Source organism: Strix aluco, chromosome 33, assembly GCF_031877795.1.
Source record: "Strix aluco isolate bStrAlu1 chromosome 33, bStrAlu1.hap1, whole genome shotgun sequence".
Lineage (NCBI taxonomy): Eukaryota > Metazoa > Chordata > Aves > Strigiformes > Strigidae > Strix > Strix aluco.
The window spans coordinates 141,042-147,041 of record NC_133963.1 but is presented as its reverse complement, the minus strand read 5'-3'; positions in this window follow the sequence as shown (position 1 = coordinate 147,041).

Here is a 6,000-nt window from a genome sequence, read left to right as displayed (position 1 = left end):
TGCAAAGCAAAGATTGGTAACTGCACCAGAAAAGATACAAAAAACAGCTCCATGGAAGTATTTGGGATTGTCTTTGATGAAACAAATAGTAACACCACAAAAATTGACAATTAATCCTGAAATCTCAACACTGCACGATGCTCAGAAGCTATTAGGAGATTTACAATGGCTAAAACCTATAGTGGGCATCCCAAATGAACTTTTACAACAATTACGACCACGGTTAAAAGGAAATGACCCTGCACAGGTGGTGTCTTTATCAGCAGACCAGAAGCGAGTGCTACAACAGATTATGGACCGTATTACTTCTGGACAAGTGCGTCGGAGAGATGCTGAGCTCCCCCTGGACATACTTGTGTGGATGGGTTCACAGCATTTGCTCGGAGCTATTACGCAGTCTAAAAAGAAAACGGGGGAGACATGGGTGCTAGAACGGATCACGCCAGCATTACAACAATCAAAATCTTTACTTCAAAAAATTGAGGCACTAGCAAATTTAGTAAAGAAAGGTCGTGTGCGAGTTATTCAAATAAGTGGAAGAGAACCTCAATTCATATACTGTCCAATGCAGAAGGAAACCATGCAATGGTACCTGGCAAATAGCATAGCATTGCAGGAAGCCATGTTAAATGGGCCAATGATGTTGTCAACTGATCAATTATCTATGGAACCTTTGAGATGGTTAGGACAATTACATTGGATTGAACAGCCAAAAAGACAACAGGCGCCGATTCCGAATGCCATCACAGTTTATACAGATGCAGGAAAGAAATCTCAGACAGCAGCTATAACGTGGCAGGAAGATAATACATGGAAACACGAGATATTAAAAGCCACAGCACAAGACACACTACAAACTTTGGAACTGTTGGCAGTAGTTTGGGCGATGGTTAAGTTTAATGGACCATTGAATATTGTAACTGATTCTATGTATGTAGCAGGAATAGTAGCAAGGATAGAAGATGCAGAAGTCAGGGAAGTACAAAATAAGCGTCTCTATGAGTTGTTCTTACAATTACAGAGGGCCATAAAAATAAGGGAACAACCGTATGCTGTAATCCATGTTAGGAGTCATAAATGGGATATAGGACTTGGGGAGGGTAATGCTCGAGCGGACAAGTTGGTATCCACTGCTGTACATGTTCCCATGCCGAAAGACAAATTGGCAAAAGAAGCACATGACATATTCCACCAGAATGCAAAAGGGCTAAAAACACAGTTTGGCATCACAATGGCAGAGGCAACGGCCATAGTAAAAACATGCCCTGTTTGTAGTTTTCACAATAAAGGGGTTGGTATTGGAATAGGAGTCAATCCTAGAGGGACGAAATCTAATGAAGTATGGCAAATGGATGTGACTCATATACAAAGCTTTGGTAGACTTAAATATGTACATGTTACTATAGATACTTATAGCAAATATATATGGGCCTCTGCACAGAGTGGGGAAAAGGCCATACAGGTAATCAGACACTTAACATGTTGTTTTGCAATAATGGGAGTCCCGAATACTATAAAGACAGACAATGGACCAGCATATGTCGGAAGTCGAATGCAGAGATTTTTAAACAAGTGGGGAGTGAAGCATGTAACAGGGATACCGCATTCTCCCACAGGACAGGCCATAGTTGAGAGAGCAAATGGTACCTTGAAACGTTATGTAACAAAATATCAGGAAATACAGGATGTACAAGAAAGATTAGCAAAAACATTATTTGTAATGAATCACTTGTGTATATTTGGAGACGCAGAACAACCACCAGCTATGTTACATTATGAAAAGGCAAAAGTAAGTGAGGGAAGGAAAGAGATATGGGTAAATTATAAGGATCCAAAAGATGGATTGTGGAAAGGACCAGCTAAAGTAGTAATATGGGGAAGGGGATATCTTTGTGTTTCTACACCAACAGGCACTGTATGGGTTCCAGCGAGATGGGCGAAACCTGCCGCACCTCCCAATGACGCCGGAAGAGAGACAAACTCATCGACAGCGACTGAAGATTCAGCCGGTTCTAGCGTGGATTGAGAGTCAACTCGGACATCCACTTTACTGGGCAACGCTGTCAGATGTTTGGAGAATTATTGAATGGTTAAATGTCAGTGTGACAAGTGTTAGTCACGCTTGCTTAGGCTGCCAGAGTCAAGACCATAAGGCCTGGGTAAAACTATTCTGTGGGGGGTGTGAGAAAAGATATTGGATACATCAATCACAGCTATATTTTGGGTCAAGGTGCATTAATTGTCGTAATGCATGGATTCATGAGAATCCACTGAAGGCACTTGCAAGGTTAACGGGACAGCCAGCTCAAGAGTGTCTATATCTGTGGGAAAATCAGGAGTCATTGTACTTGTCAGCGGCTGTTTGGTGGTTACAGCATCACAAACAGCGGTTACTGCAAGAATCAAAATCTGTGTACTTACAGACTGAGTGTTTCATACATAGTACTATCCCTACATGGATGCAGGTTACTCCCCGTAGGTGGGGACAGATGCAGAGACGATATCTAACAATAGGGAAAAAGGTAAAACAATGAAACAAAGAGGTATAATTTGTCTTTACATCCTCACACTAAGTGGAGCAATAGATGCATTGATGAGGTTTAATCAGCCAAGGGAAAATGTGTGGGTAACGTTGGCCAACTTGACAGGACAGTCATCACTCTGTTTGGCTTTAGGAAGTATCAACCATCCATTCCGTACTTGTTTGGTTGGACTTCCAGTGTGGAAACCTGGAGAGTTTTGTAGTTATGTTGTGAATCAGACACTATGCAGTGCGGCTTATACAGAGGATGATGGGAAACATCAGTGTGAGCTTATATTATCACTAAATACAACATTAGAATCCCCACCTGAGGAATTAGAACTTTTTGGAAGTGCAAATGCTAGCATAACAACTAAAAGAACTGGAAAATGGGTCAGTTTTCTGCCAAAAAGGCAGGAACACCTTAATACACACAGGAAGATGTGGGCTTCATTAGATTCAGCATTAGACCCTGGTAGTGTGTATGAGCAACTATATTCAAGCTGTAATGGTAGCAACATAACAACAGCAAGAGATCTACCAACAGGAATCTTTTTAATATGTGGTGACAGAGCCTGGAATGGTATACCGATACAACCACAGGGAGGTCCTTGTTACCTGGGACGACTAAGTTTATTTCACCCGAATATGTCTGCCTTGATGAAACTTACTAACAGAACCAGGACGCAGCGGTCCATACATGAACTAGATTGTAGTGGGATAGGAGAGCCACGATTCTGGACAGAATTTACACAGGTGTTAGTTGCAACTATTTTGCCAGGAGGAGCGGCTAATAAAGCCATGAACTTAGCAAAACAGATAGGATGTTGGGCAAAAGATGAGCTTAATCGCACTTCTGAAATTTTAGATCGGCTTACAGCAGATGTAGAAAGTGTTAACCATGCAGTGTTACAAAATAGAGCAGCTATTGATTTTTTGCTTTTAGCACAAGGCCATGGATGTGAGGAATTTGAAGGAATGTGTTGCATGAACCTGACAGACAATTATTCTTCAGTCCATGCAAAGATTAAGAAATTACAAGAAGGTCTACACAGCTTGAAACAGATAGATGGATTAGGGATTGAAAGCTGGTTAAAAGAATGGGGACTTTCAGGATGGTTAATATCTCTGATCAAGTCTATAGGGGTAGTGATCTTGGTAATTGTGGTTATACTTTTGATGTTGCCATGTATTGTCAGTCTTCTGCAAAGGGCCCTGCAGAAGACTGCCTCTGCAATATTTTTAGCACAAGTGCAAAAAGAAAACGGGGGAGATGTGGAGCAGTTTGCTAACAACTGGCTACGTGAGAAAGGGCATAGCACCGAGGAACTGCTGACAACGGCGACGTGATGGGAAAATACCGAAAAGTATCAAAGAAGAACAAAGAACAGAAGCAAGACTATGTACAAGGCCTTGCAGAAATCATAAGGGGAGGGATTGGTATTTAACCTTAGCAACCAATGTATCTAACCTTAGCAACCTATAAGGAGCTCGCTTTTGCAATATGTATGAACTGATTATTGTAGATATAAAAGGAGTGTGAGTACTAATAAAGTTGAGCCTTTGTGCATTAAATGATGGCTGGGCTCCCTCTGTGTTCTTTCAACAATCCACCATTACTAATAAATATTTGTAACGCCCTACTCTGGGTAGTTCAGTAAAATCCACTTGTATGTGTGAGAAAGGTCTGTATGCTGGGGAACGTCCTCCAAGAGGTTTTTGTCTCGTGTTGTTTCGATTAACCTTTTGACAGGTCTCGCAGGCTGCTGTGACTGTCTTTGCTATATTATATACGCCTATACAGGCAAACTGTTGATTGAAATGATCAACTAACGCCTGGGTTCCCCAGTGGGTTTTACTGTGTATTTTTGAAAATATTTCGAGTGCTATGCCCTTCGGCAAGACTTCTCTCCCATCTGGTAATACGTACTTACTATCCTGTTCCTTAGCTCCCATTTGTTCTAGTTTTTCCTTTTCTGCAGACTCAAAACTCAAATTTTTACTAACAGGTACTTGTTGTATAGTCAAAATCGTATTATAATTGCCTGCCACTCGTTTTGCTTCTATATCAGCTGCGTTATTTCCCCTGACTTGATAATTTATATGTACAACTGCTATTTTATTCGGCACTTTCAATGCCCCCAGAACTCGCCGAATTAATTCTGGGTGTATCAATTCTTTTCCTTGTGAGTTAATAAATCCTCTTTCCTCCCATATTTTTCCAAAGGTATGTACCACTCCAAACGCATAGCGTGAGTCTGTATATATAGTTCCATCCTTTCCCTTCAGTGACACTAATGCTTTCCACAATGCATACAGCTCACAGGCTTGAGCTGACCAGCCGGCACTCAGGGGGCCTGATTCTATTGTCTTAAATTCTCCTTTTTCCAACTTAACGATGGCATATCCGGACAATCGTTTACCTTCCACTATTCGTGATGACCCATCTATAAATAATACTTCTCCACATTGTAGTTCTTCTTCTTCTAAGTCTGGCCTAATGCGTGTCCGTTGTTCAATTGTTTGAAAACAATTGTGTAATAGTTCATTACCTTCTCCTGGGTACAAAAATTCAGCGGGGTTAACTGCTCCAATAGTTTTTAAAGAAAGTTTAGGGGATTCTATAAGTATTCCTTCATACTTCAATAGTCGGTTATCTGTAAGCCATTTTTCCGCTTTTTGTTGTAACACTCCCCTGATGTTATGAGGTGCATATAAGACAACTTCTCCATTAAAGGTAATGCGATTCGTTTCCTCAAGTAATAAGGCAGCAGCGACAATGATTTGTAAACAACTTGGCCAACCCCTGCTCACAGGATCCAACAGCTTCGATAAGTATGCCACCGGCTTCTTTTGTCCGGCCCATTCCTGAGTTAATACTCCGAATGCCGTTCCTTCATGTATGTTAACGAATAAATGGAATGGCCGCTTTAAATCTGGGAGGCTTAAAACCGGTGCTTGACTTAGCTCCCTTTTGAGATTAGCAAACTGCTCTTGATCCCGAGGGGTCCACTTGAGTATTTTGTCTTTAGACAATTGTTCGTATAAAAATTTAACTTTAAAGCTGTAGTTCTCTATCCATTGTCTACAATACCCAAATAGCCCTAATGCCTGCCGAATTTGCCTCTTAGTGACAGGCATAGGTAATTCTAGAATTCCTTTAATGCGCTCTGGGTCCAATATTTTTTTGCCATTAAACAAATAATGTCCCAAATATTTCACTTTTTCCTCCACAAATTGTAACTTCTCTTGTGATACCCGTAGTCCCTTTTGTGCAAGAAAGTTTAGGAGTCGAATGCTTTCTTTTCTTACATCCTCCTTATTGTTCCCTGCTATGAGCAGATCATCTACATACTGTAACAGCACGTTTCCCGTTTGTACCTGGTATTCTTTTAAGAGTTCTTCCAGGGCCTGTCCAAACAGATTAGGGGACTCAGTGAACCCTTGGGGGAGCACGGTCCATCTCAATTGCTGTCTTC